The following is a 13,695-nucleotide window of genomic DNA, read 5'->3' as shown; positions in this document are numbered from 1 at the left end:
AACTTAACAATAGAACACATGAATATATGTAATATCCTGTAGAAAACTAGTTTTCGATCTAAAATCATGATGCAACCGAACTAGGACACTGTTTATGCTAGGTAAAAGTCCAGTTAGTTTACAACCGGACTAACACTTCCATGTTTACACCAATAGTGTCAATAAGTCAAACCACCTCTTGCGTTACCTCAGCCGAGGTAACCAACCGAGCTAAGTTTGCACTTAGCATACTGAGATACCTGAACTCCAACCGATCTAGGCCTTCGGGGCTAAACCAGCTTTCTTAGTTAGTTTTTTTTTTTAGACGGAACTCAGAAAGCTGCCCCTAGACGATCAACCGGTCAAACAGAATTGTTTCCACAACCGAGATATCGAGACGCTTGCCAAGGTCGAGATAAGAAAAGCCCTGCTCAATCCGAGCTACCAATCACCTTGCAGAAACCGAAACCGAACCTGTAGCATCCCACACAATCGAAGTAGGACTTCTTTTTATCTTGCTTTTAGTTTGTAGCACAGCCCAATGATCTGTGCTTAACACCTTTGTTCTTCACTTTGCAGACTTAGGTTGCCCAGGCACTCCTCTGCGCGCTCAACCGAGCTACTGAGCACAATTTTTGGACCGATCTAATTTATTCATAATTTATACAATAAATGGGAAAGTATAGATTTTTAGTAAATACTCCGGGCGGTCTAGCCGAATTCCGAAAAGATTACAATATACCCGATGACGTCCACCTGATTTTAGCCGAAAAAGATGTCATACCTTGGGGCAATGAAGGCTTTGTCCCCATCACCCTCTTATCCATAATTGAAACCGGGCTACGATTTCCAGTCCAACCCTTAATTTGTGAGTTTCTTAGGCAAACCAGACTATGCCCAACCCAGCTATCCACCAACTCATACCGTATAATAATGGGAATAGCTGAACTAAATCGCCAATCCGGTCTCAACCTCGGTCTGGCCAAAATCTTTCACCAATACTCCATTGGTTCGAAGGAAGACGGCTGGGTGTACTATCTTAGAATACGCTATCGTCGTGAAAAAATAATAAAAAACACACCGGATAAAGACTTGAATGACGTCGATTTTTTCTAGGTGTCTGGGAACTTTGAGGATCACCAAGCCCAGATTCCTGGCCGAAGCATCAATTGGAAAAAAGGAACACCTGGTATATTTACTTCGGTTTTCTTGTGTGCTTTACAATATTTCGGTTTTTCAATCTTTCAGCCGAACTAACAGTTGTCTTCTTTCGCAGATTCTGCCCACCTCCATTCTCTATACAGCTACCCAAATCTAGCAACCTTGCGCGCCGCACTACGGTATCCAGAACGTAGTTGGGCCAAGCTGCTAAAGTTCGAGCTGACCTATAGATACAGCGGCCCCCGAAAAGCGAGAGTGATCGACTTTTTGCTAGAGGAGGCCCCCGAACCGGATCCAACCTTGCCAGAAATCAGACTAATCCCACTGTCCGCTGAAGAAGAAATGGCCAAGAGAAATAGAGTCAGGGCCCTCTTGACCGAGACCAACAGACCCGAAGTACCGCCACCAAGCCAAACGCAACCTGCCGTTGTGGCCCTTCCTTCTCAATAGCCTTCTTCATCACGCCCATCCAAGTGCGCCTGGTCTACCCCGACCGAAAAGTGTCTCGTGGATGAGGACGAATCCATCCCTCCATCAATTCCACAGCTGGAGCCTTCTGACCGGGCTGGCTCTTCCAGGTGGGCACCGAAGTTAAAATTTTAGAACCGCCTTATTCAAGATACCGATTCGGTGGTTGCTGAGAAGGATCACTTGATGGCCTTCAATCTTGCCAAAAGTGTGTGCCTTCCAGCAGACATGGAACACCACCAGAATTTGACCGAGCTGAAGGCCATTCGATCGGCCACTAAGTCCATGATCTTGGTATGATGCCCCTTGTCTCTAACTTTAAAAAAAAATTTCCTTCTAACTTTCAGTTCGGTTTCCTCATTGATTTCTTTACATTCATTTCAGTCTCTTCAGAATAGCCAAATTGCCCACCAAAAGGTATTGGAGCTCAGGAAAACGGCGAGGCAGGCCTTGGCAGAAGTTGAAGAAAAAACGACCGAGCTGAAGAAGTTCCAACAAAAAACGGCCGAGCTAGAGGCTGAGGTAGCTCGTCTAACCGGACTAGTTACCTCGACTGAGGCTGACAAACAAAAGGCGTTGATCATAATGAAAGACAAGTACCTTCGTGAGCTGGTCAAGCTTGAAGGGAAAAAAGACGCCGAAATAGCCGATCTGAAGAAAAAGGTCGGTGATACCAACGCCAAAGGTTTCAAAGAGGTGGAGGGCCTCTACATTCCACAGTGTGAGAGGGCGAAGGACTTATTCATTAAGTGTGGCTGGAAGAGTGCTGTGGAACAGCTCGGCTGTGGGCCCGAAACCGAGGTCTACAATGCTCCACAGTACTTTATTCCGGTCTCACTAGCGGAATATGCTGCTTCTGTCCAACAACAATTTTTGCAAGGTTCAGATGATGATGATGAAGAAAACGAATCATCTGTTACTCCGGTAGTCAACGAGCAAGGCAACGATCAATCAGCTCGGTTGGAGGCAACGGTTGAAGACCTGACTGTTGAGCCGTCGACTGACATCGTTCTACCAGTTGCTACTGAGACTGATCTTCCATCTGCAACCGGTGTTCAAGTCGATATTGACGCCGACCTTGAAGACCTTTTTACTTGATTCTGCACTTTCTTTTCGTTTGTTTACTTTTTGCTTTTGTAACCGGGCTAAGGCCCCCCCTTTGTAATTGCTCTTTTGATGAATGAAAAATTCCTTTTTCTTATTTCGGTTGATCTGTATGTTTATACTTGCAATGACTTTTCCATGATCTTTTTACTTCCAACTGTTATCTCGGTTTAAATTCCTGTTAGAGCTTGCTTTCTAATAGTATTGTGGCTGAGACACTTTAATCTGGTCTCAGCTGAGTAATTTGACTGAGCATTCTAGCCAACCACTCTTTAGCCGATGTACTTATTTCGGCTAAAGAGTACTAAGAGTTGGTTTAATCCAGCCAACCACTCTTCAGCTTTTAACTTACTTCGGCTGAAGAGTAACAAGAGTTGGTTTAATCCAGCCAACCACTCTTCAGCCTTAAACTTACTTCGGCTGAAGAGTAACAAGAGTTGGTTTAATCCAGCCAACCACTCTTCAGCCTTAAACTTACTTCGGCTGAAGAGTAACAAGAGTTGGTTTAATCCAGCCAACCACTCTTCAGCCTTAAACTTACTTCGGCTGAAGAGTAACAAGAGTTGGTTTAATCCAGCCAACCACTCTTCAGCCTTAAACTTACTTCGGCTGAAGAGTAACAAGAGTTGGTTTAATCTGGCCAACCACTCTTCAGCCTTAAACTTACTTCGGCTGAAGAGTAACAAGAGTTGGTTTAATCCAGCCAACCATTCTTCAACCTTAAACTTACTTCGGCTGAAGAGTAACAAGAGTTGGTTTAATCCAGCCAACCACTCTTCAAGTTTAAACTTACTTCGGCTGAAGAGTAACAAGAGTTGGTTTAATCCAGCCAACCATTCTTCAGCCTTAAACTTACTTCGGCTGAAGAGTAACAAGAGTTGGTTTAATCCAGCCAACCACTCTTCAGCCTTAAACTTACTTCGGCTGAAGAGTAACAAGAGTTGGTTTAATCCAGCCAACCACTCTTCAGCCTTAAACTTGCTTTGGCTAAAGAGTAACAAGAGTTGGTTTAATCCAGCCAACCATTCTTCAGTCTTAAACTTACTTCGGCTGAAGAGTAACAAGAGTTGGTTTAATCCAGCCAACCACTCTTCAGCCTTAAACTTGCTTTGGCTAAAGAGTAACAAAAGTTGGTTTAATCCAGCCAACCACTCTTCAGCCTTAAACTTGCTTTGGCTAAAGAGTAACAAGAGTTGGTTTAATCCAGCCAACCTCTAAGTTGGTTTTTTCAGCCAACTTAGCATAGAATGTTTGGTTATTCCGACCAAACGTCCTGCAGCCTGGATCCTTATCCTGGGCTTAGGAGGGGTGTTGGTTTAATTCAGCCAACCTCTAATTTAGTTTTTTCCAGCCAACTTAGAATAGAATGTTTGGTTATTTCGACCAAACGTCCTGCAGCCTGGATCCTTATTCTGGGCTTAGGAGGGGTGTTGGTTTAATCCAGCCAACCTCTAAGTTAGTTTTTTCCAGCCAACTTAGAATAGAATGTTTGGTTATTCCGACCAAACGTCCTGCAGCCTGGATCCTTATCCTGGGCTTAGGAGGGGTGTTGGTTTAATCCAACCAACCTATAGATTGGTTTTTCTAGCCAACCGTATTTTTGATGTCCCTAACTCACTAATACAATCTTAGACAAAAAATAACTATGCTGAAAAAGAATTGACTTTGTTTTATTGAGAGAGGGGAAAATTACACATACTCGTAAAAAAAACCAAAAATAAAATAATTTGAGATTGGCAGTATTCCACGGCCTGGGAATTGTCTTGCCGTCCTCGTTTTCTAAGTGGTATGCCCCTTTGCCTGCTAATCCAACCACTTTGTAAGGTCCTTCCCAATTAGGCCCTAACTTGCCATATCCGGGCACCAAGGTGTTTTCCATCACTTTGCGCAGTACCCAATCTCCAACCTTGAATTGTCTTGGATGAACTGTTTTATTGTATTTCCTGGATAACTCTTGTTGATACGAGGCGATGTGAACCAGTGCTCTTTCTCTTCTTTCCTCCGCAAGGTCGAGTTCCAAAGTTATGGCTTTGCCATTCAAGTCAGGATCAAAATTTTCGCTTCGAATTGTGGGGAGACCAACTTCCAGTGGGATCACTGCTTCCATGCCATAAGCTAAGGAGAATAGTGTTTCTCCAGTTGATCGTCGTGGTGTAGTACGGTAAGCCTATAAAACATGAGGGAGTTCCTCCGCCCACTTGCCTTTGGCTTTTTCTAACCGTTTCTTCAGTCCATCCAATACTACCTTGTTTGATGCTTCTGCCTGACCATTTGCTTGGGGATATGCCGGCGTAGAATTGTAGAACTCTATCTTGTACTCTTCACAAAAGCCTCTGAAGATTCTGCCGTCGAACTGAGTGCCGTTGTCTGAGATTAAGGCTTTTGGTATGCCAAACCAAGTGATGATATTCTGCCAAACGAACTTCTTCACATCTTTTTCTTTGATTGATGCCAATGCTTCTGCTTCCACCCATTTTGTGAAGTAGTCTGTTGCTGCGAGAAAGAACTTCCTGTTTCCGGGTGCTGTTGGAAGTGGTCCTACTATGTCCAAGCCCCACATTGCGAAAGGCCATGGGCTAGTCAATGGTAGGAGTTCTCTAGCTGGTTGATATATTTGGTGTGCAAATTTCTGGCATTTCTCGCACTTCTTCACATATTTCTCCGAGTCTGCCTGCATGTATGGCCACCAGTATCCCTGCGAAATGGCCCTGTAAGCTAGCGATCTTCCACCTTGATGGCTTCCGCACACCCCTTCGTGTATTTTGAACAAGAATGCTTCCACTTTGCTGGGATGAACACACTTTAGGTAAGGTCCTGAGAATGACTTTTTGTATAATGCCAAAGATGGGGAGAGCCAAAATTGCTGCGACTTCGCTCTTATTCTGTTGGCTTCTTTTTTCTCTTCTGGTAAGATGCCGTCTTTTAAGAACAGGATGATGGGATCCATCCAAGAGGGGCCTAGTTCTGCGCAACATATCTCTTCTGCTTTGGGGTCTTCAATGCTTGGTCTAGGTAGGTAGTCGATCAGTAGTGGATGAGGGATGGAGGTATCTGCCATTGAGGCGAAGCTTGCTAGTTCATCTGCTCTGCTGTTTTCCTCCCTGCCAATTTGTTCTATCCTTACTACTTCGAATTTCTTGATCTCTATTCTGACCAATTCTTGGTACTTGGCCATCCTGTCATCCTTTGCTTCATAGTCGCCAGAAATTTGGTTTACCACCAGTTGTGAGTTGCTGTAGACCATTAGTTCGGTGGCCTTCATATAGAATGCTGATTTGAGGCCTGCAAGAAGCGCTTCATACTCTGCTTCGTTGTTTGATGCTGGGAAGCCAAGGTTGATTGCCTGCTCCACTACTAGGCCGTCTGGAGAGATGAGGACTATGCCAAGCCCTGCTCCATGCCGGTTGGATGCTCCATCCATGAAGAGCTTCCACATCTCTCCAACAAACAACTTCCAGCAAGTGGAGGGATCAGAAAATGCCTTGGGGTCTTCCATGTTGCTAGTGTCCTCTTCAAGGTTCATGCTTACTGTCTGTCCCTTGCTATCTGATTGTACCAAGTCTTTATTTGTTGGTGAGTCTTGGTTTGCTTCTTCATTGCTGTTTTTAGTCTGGTCTGCCTTGGAGTCTGACCGAGTGCCTTCTGCTAGGGGTTGTGCTATTGCGGAGTCAACTTCTAACCCTAGTTCGGTTGTGTCGGTTAGGTCGACTGGGCAGATATGATGACTTCCAGGAGTAAATTCTGCGACGAAGTCTGCCAATGATTGGGCCTTTATTGCGGTTCTGGGTTGGAACTTGACGTCGAACTGTCCCAACTCTACTGTCCACTTCAAGATTCGCCCAGAAAAGTTCGCCCTCTCAAACAAAGCTTTTAGTGGAAAAGCTGTGAGGACAACTATGGTGTGGGCGTGAAAGTAGTGTGCCAATTTCCTGGAGGCCATCATTAAGGCCAATGCTAGTTTTTCTAGTGGCAAGTACCTTGTTTCGGCTCCTAGCAATGTCTTACTGACATAAAAGATGGGCAGATGTTGGATTTCTTCTGCACGAACCAGCACTGCGCTAATTGCGTGCTGAGAGACTGCCAGGTACAAGAAAAGTTCTTCACCAGGTACTGGGGTAACAAGCAGTGGTGGGGAAGACATATATTCCTTCAAGCTTTCCAGAGCTCGGTCGCATTCTTCGTCCCACTCGAACTTGACTTTTAATGCTTGAAAAAATGGTCGTAGTCTGTCTGACGACCGGCTAATAAATCGGTTGAGTGCAGCCGCCATGCCGATGAGATGCTGCACTTCTTTTACAGAGTTTGGTCTCTTCAAATCCTGGATTGCTTTGATCTGAGAGGGGTCTGCTTCTATACCCCGGTTGGTAACAAGGAAGCCCAGGAATTTGCCAGACCCTACTCCGAATGCACACTTGGACGCATTGAGGCGCAACTTGTGCTTCTTTAGGATCTCAAACATCTCTCCTAGGTCCTTGAGATGGTCATTCTCATCCTTGCTTTTGACCACCATGTCGTCGATGTAAGCCTCCATCGTTCTTCCTAACAATGGTTCAAATATCTTGGTGACCATTCGTTGGAATGTTGCCCCTGCGTTCTTTAGGCCAAAGGGCATGACCTTGTAACGGTATAGTCCTCTTGGAGTTGTAAAGGATGTGACCTCCTGGTCTGGTTCATGCATGGCGATTTGGTGGTAGCCTCTGTATGCATCCAGGAAACTAAGTCGGTTGTGCCCCGCCGTTAGGTCTACCAGTTGATCTATCCGTGGTAGAGGAAAGCTGTCTTTTGGGCACGCCTTGTTGGCTGTTTTATAGTCGACGCAGACACGCCATTTGCCATTCTTTTTTGGCACCACGATTGTGTTGGAAATCCATTTTGGGTAGTGCACTTCTCTAATTGCTCCTGCCTCCAGCAGGTTACCTACTTCTTCCGCCACTATCTCGGCGTGGTGGAGTGCCGATCTGCGTGTGCGTTGGATGATTGGTCTGGCGGATGGGTGGACATTAAGTTGGTGACAGATGAAGTTTGGATCAATGCCTGGCATGTCGTAGGGCGTCCAGGCGAACACTTCGATGTTAGAGGTTAAGAATTCCAAGACCTCTAATCTCAGTGCTAGACAACGACGAACCGAGCAAAAGAACTTATCCGGGTTCTCTTCATCTATTCTCATCTCTACCAAGTCTTCTACCGCTTTCTGACTAGCTGCTTTGCCTACATCTGCGAACAGTTCATTACTCTCAGGTTCTTCCACCGAATGAACGTATCCTTTGGCAGCGTGGCTGCCGTTTACCGTGACAAAGCATTGCTTGGACATAATCTGATCTCCATAGACCTCTTCAATTACACCGGTGTTGTTTGGGAACCGCATTACTTGGTGGTAGGATGACGCCACCGATCGCATGGCATGCAGCCATGTTCTGCCCAAGATAATGTTGTAAGTGGAGGGGACCTTCAATACCCAGAACTCCACTTGTTTCGTCACGCTTCCTGCTCTGACTGGAAGAATTATTTTGCCGATGGGCCATTCTGGCATGGAGTTGAACCCAATTAGGGGAGATACGGCTGGCGCCAAGTCTTTGTCTTGTAACTTTAATTGTTTAAATGTTTCGTAGTACATGATTTCACATGAACTACCCTGGTCAATCAAAATCCGCTTGACGTCAAAATCCTTGACTCGGAGGGTGACGACCAGGGCATCATTGTGAGGGCAATATATCCGTTCTAAGTCTTTATCCGAAAAAGACATGACGTTTGTTGCCTCTGTCTTCCCCTTCTTGATGGCAGGTTGGGCACTTAGCACCTCTCTTAAGTGTTCAGCCTTTTTGATTGATCCTCTAAGCTCGCATACACGCTCAGGTTCAAAGACTCCATGTATCACATTGATAATGCCTTGAGGCGGGGCGTCAATCGGCATCCCATTGGGGTTATTATGGTCCTGGGGGGCTGGTTGCATCCCTCCTTCAATGTATTTATCCAAGTGACCTACCGCCACCAACTCCTCCAGGTGCTGTCTCAATGGTGTGCAATTCTCAGTGCGGTGCCCCTTTTCTTTATGGAAGGTGCACCGCGACCTTTCGTCGTAGTCTTTCTGTGCTTCTCCCAGCTTAGCTGGCCACTTGACGAAAGGCTCATCTCTTATTTCGCTCAGAATCCGATATATCGGTTTCTTGAACACCGTGGTTATGGCAGTGCGGATTCTCAACCATCTTTTATCCGGGTCTTCTCCGTTATCTCGTCTGCCACGTCCGTTTCTGTTACTTCGATCTACCGTGTTGACCTTTGCTGAGGTCTTCTTTTCTGGTACTGTGGTCGCGCCAGATTTTGCTTTGGCACGTGCGCCATCCTCTTCTACCCTGATGTGCTGATGCACTCTTTCCATCAAGGCTTCCATGGTGAGGGGTGGTGTCATGGTGATTATGTCCCTTAGTCGATTCCCAACTGGAAGGCCTCTTTTGTACTGTGCAATAGCGAGATTGGTAGGGCAGTCCCCAATTTGGTTGAATGTCTCCCAGTAACGACTATTGTAGGACCTTAATGTCTCTTTTTCGCCCATGTCAATGGAGAGTAGCTGGTCGATCTCCACTGGGGTTTTGGTGTTTGTTCGGAACCTTGTTACGAACGCCTCTGCCAATTGTGCCCAAGAGGCTATGCTGCCCTCTGGAAGTTTCTCGAACCAAGTCAAGCCTAGGTCGCCAAGGCTAGATGGGAAGAGTATGCACATTAAGGCCTCGTTTCGCCTGTATACAGCCATTACCTGGCGAAAGTGGCGAAAGTGTGAGTAGGGGTCCGTCTTCCCTTCATATGTAGTGAATTTGGGCTGAAGGAAGCCTGATGGTAGGGGCGCGCTTTCAATCACCGGAACAAACGGTGAAGTCTGCAGCCTTTCTAATGCTTTGTCCGTTGGTTCGTAGGCAAGGCGCGGTATTGGCATTCCAACCTCTACGCTTCCATGCGTCCGAGGAGCCAACCGTTGTAAGGCAGAAACTCTGTGTGGATCCCGTGCCCTGGCATCCTCCTTGCATCGTGCCTTTTCTTCGAGCACGGTTCGTAAGTTGGATGATCTGGGTAACTCCGTCTGTCTAGATCTGGTTTGGTGCGTATGTGAGGGCCAATACGTGCTTCATTCAGTGTATGATCTTTCAGATCTCGTCCTCTCAGACCTAGAGTGATGAGTTCTGGAAGACCTAGATTGAGTATCGCCTGTCCTGAGGCTTCTGCTCTCTCCTTGCGAGGGTATGGTATTCCTACTATGATTTTCTGAGTGGCGAGGGGGCGTCTTGTTTTTGCGCCCCTCTCCTATCGCCACTTCTTTTCTCTTCATCTGGCGCTTCAAGGCCTCTATGTCCGCCGCCATCTTCCTTATTAATTCATCTTGCTCCTTCACGCGGTCTTCCAGAGCTTGAGGATCAATCCTCCGCTTTTGCCTGTCAGGACTTTGCGAACGAGAGTGACGGGGGCTGTCAGTCCGCCTCCCCCTAGTATCCCTCCTGGTGTTATGTCGTTGGGGCTCCAAATCTGCCATGGGAGGGATAGTAGGTAGTCCGTCACGCCTTGCACCCCCATCTGGTGTTTGCCCGTCGATGGCGGACTGTGGTTAATCTTCATTGTGCGCCATTGTTTCTAAAGAGGAGAAGCTTAATCAAGAGGTTTTGTTCTTGTCTCAATTCCCACATACGGCGCCAATTGTACGGGAAAGAAATAATCTTTCTCGTATAATCCTGTTGATCAAGTCTGCGCTCCTCTGTACGTCGTTGCTTTATCACCTGAAAACACAAACGTGAGCTAGCCGGCGGGTGTGTGCCGGAAACCTCTCCGATGCCTAAGTCAGTAAGCTTGACAAATAGACAAAAGCTCCGTATATTCAGAAGGCAAAGTTGTGTGTTACCTCTCCAAAGGTGATGTTTGTGAGCTTTTATAGGTTTCGTGTGGCACAATCCTAGTAGGACTTTTACTTCTCCATGCAGAGTCCTTCTAGGATTCATACTCCTGAAAGATAATACTTATCCTTCAACACCCCCTTCACTACTTAAACCAAGTGAGACGATTTTATCATGGCCGAACTCCAATTTGACCGAAGTAAACATGACTATGCATAGCCGTAGAATAAGCCGAACTAGCTCTTCCTTTTACTGCTCTTACATCGGCTTCTCCTGAACAACCCATGGCGTGGTTAGGCCGAACTAACATGTCATGACCGGTGTAACTCCAAGACTGGTCTAATTCCAAAGTACTATTAGACCGATCTAACTTCGATCTTCTGTCGGACCGGACTAGCCTCACGGCCTTACGACCGGACTAACTTCAAAATATCCACACGACCTGAGTAACTTACATGGCTATTTCACTTGGCCCTTTGTACTGCGGCTCATAACGGCCCATTACCTAGCTCGACCCAATTTTCACATAAATTATCCTCTCAGTTCTCATTTTTTAAAAACAGTTTTCAGAAAATTCTACAGTCTTATTTTTCGTGTTTTTTTTCTTTTTACTGAATTTTTTTAATATTTTATGCAAACTTTTTACTTTTTAGACACACCTAACATAAATACACCTAGAAAGTAAAAAAATTGTAAATTTTTTTTTAAAAAATTCACTAAATACCAAAAATACAAAAAAAATACAAGAATTTAGTACATTTTTTTGTATTTTTATGTATTTCTTAATTTTTTAAAATATTTTTTCACAATTTTTTTACTTTTTAGACACATCTAAGTAAGGTGCATCTAAAAAAGTAAAAAAAATGTTTAAAATTTAAAAAATATTCACTAAAAACAAAAAAACACGAAAATCAAAAAACTTAGTTTTTAAAAAATTTAATCCAGAAAACTCAAACCAAACACAGTGATTAGTTTTTTTACTTTATCTTTTAGTCAAAAAGTTACAAAAAAAAGTTCGTTCCCAAATGAGGCCTTAGTTATGAGATTTTGTTAGTATTAAGAGTATTGTTATTGAAGACAAAAAATTAAATTCACTTTTCAAGTTCAATAATGCGGCAATCAATTAAAATATTAAAAGTAATATTTTCTCTCATATCTTCTCTAATTATCAATTAATCATATCACTTACACAAACATGGTAAGTGGGCATATAATACACATCTAAGAGGGTGGCTGTGGAAATATGAGAGCAGTACACATTATGGGAATACAAGTTGCGTTGAGGACATGAAACAGTAACAAGTACCGATGTTATAGTTGAAGATGTCAATTTCCTTATGAAAGTTTAATTATTATGGGACTATTTTCGATTTATTGTGATAATTTAAATTATTCATCTTATATAATTAATTGAAAAAATTATCTATGCAAAATATCAAATTCAACCAACATAAATTGTTATACAATCAGATCATATTTATTTATGTAGCATACATGGTATTAAGAATTGATTATTCATTTGTTATAATATATATGTGACTTTATCGTGTGAATACTTATATTTGATTATTCTAATTTTTTATATCCACATTTTTTTTTAACTTGTCATGTGAGATGAACGGTTCAGATTAGAAGATGGATCCAAATTGATTCCATAATATGCCAACCTCACTTATGAAGCTGAGGTCTTTAACTTTAATAAATTTGACTCTCAATAACTTCTGTGGTAAATCACATGTTTAAAATTATGGTTGGGAAAGGATAGAGTTGGGTTATTTGGGATAAAATAGTCAATAACGACAAAATAGATTAAAATAGTTAATAAAATAAAATATCATATCCAATCAATAATCATTTCACTTTTTTCTCACAATTATCAAATCAACTATTAAAAAAAAAAACTATCTTCCCGAACACAACATTTTAAGCCAAACTAAAATAACCAAAAAGTCAAAAAATCAACTAAAATAGCTAACTTCCCAAATGAGGCCATTATTAGTATTTAGGACTTGTTTGATTGGGCAAATTATAGAATAGGGATAGAATTCTTAATCTACAATAGTCATGTTCTAGTGTTTGGCTGTAATTTTTTTTATTCGGATTAGATTTCAATGCATATTCTTTCCAACAAAATTGGTGAGTTTTCTAATTGTACAACTATAATACTGCAAAATAAAAGTATAATTTAGATTACATATATTTTATATTCATTGCAAAACAAACCTGGATAAAAGGAATTATATAGTGTACTAATCCATATAGATAACAAATTCTACACTAATTCCATAAATTATTAATCATCTCACTATTAATCTTGCTAATTAAACATGACCTTAATTACTCTCAAATATTTATAGTCTATTTTTGCACATTGGTCATATAAAAATACATTTTTAGGACCCATTTTTTACATGAAAATCATTATATATATATATATATATATGTATGATGATTTCCCTCCTAAGGACACCTTCCAGGAAATAAATTAATAGAAAAAAAATTAAAATTATTTTGAATCACTAAATTCATCATTTTTGAACAAAAGTGTATTATGTTTCAAAATGTGACATAAATCATCTAATAATGTTGAGCTAAAAAGCCACAAATTTTTATTTAGTTTTAATTAATGGAAATTTAGTGTTTGGGGCTGAAATTTTATATAATCCAATTAGCTACGGCCTATATATGATGAGCAAGAGTTGTCAATAAATAAAGGGTTAATTACACTTTTTAGTATTATAGTTTGATTGAAACTTTTACTTTAATTCTTATAGTTTTAAATTGAGCAATTTAATCGCTACATTTCAAATCTAGTTTCGGCTTGGTACTTCAGTCAAGTTGAAAGTTAAGGTTAACAATTTTAGAACACTTGTGAATCTCTTGGGATGTACATGTAAAAAAAATTAATAAAAATTTAGATAGAACGACCACATTAAAATTGATTTTAAATTACATCAACTAAATTATTTAGTTTGAAATTATAAGAAGCAAAATGAAATTTGAATCAAAATATAAGAGGGTTGGCTTTTTGGCTTTTTTGGCTATTTTAGCCTGGGTTAAAAAGCTTGGTTTGGGAAGGGTTTTTTAGCTTTTTGGCTTTTTTGACTTT

Source organism: Camellia sinensis, chromosome 13 (genome assembly GCF_055761805.1).
Source record: "Camellia sinensis isolate YWXY chromosome 13, ASM5576180v1, whole genome shotgun sequence".
Lineage (NCBI taxonomy): Eukaryota > Viridiplantae > Streptophyta > Magnoliopsida > Ericales > Theaceae > Camellia > Camellia sinensis.
Note: the sequence above shows the minus strand (reverse complement) of the source record.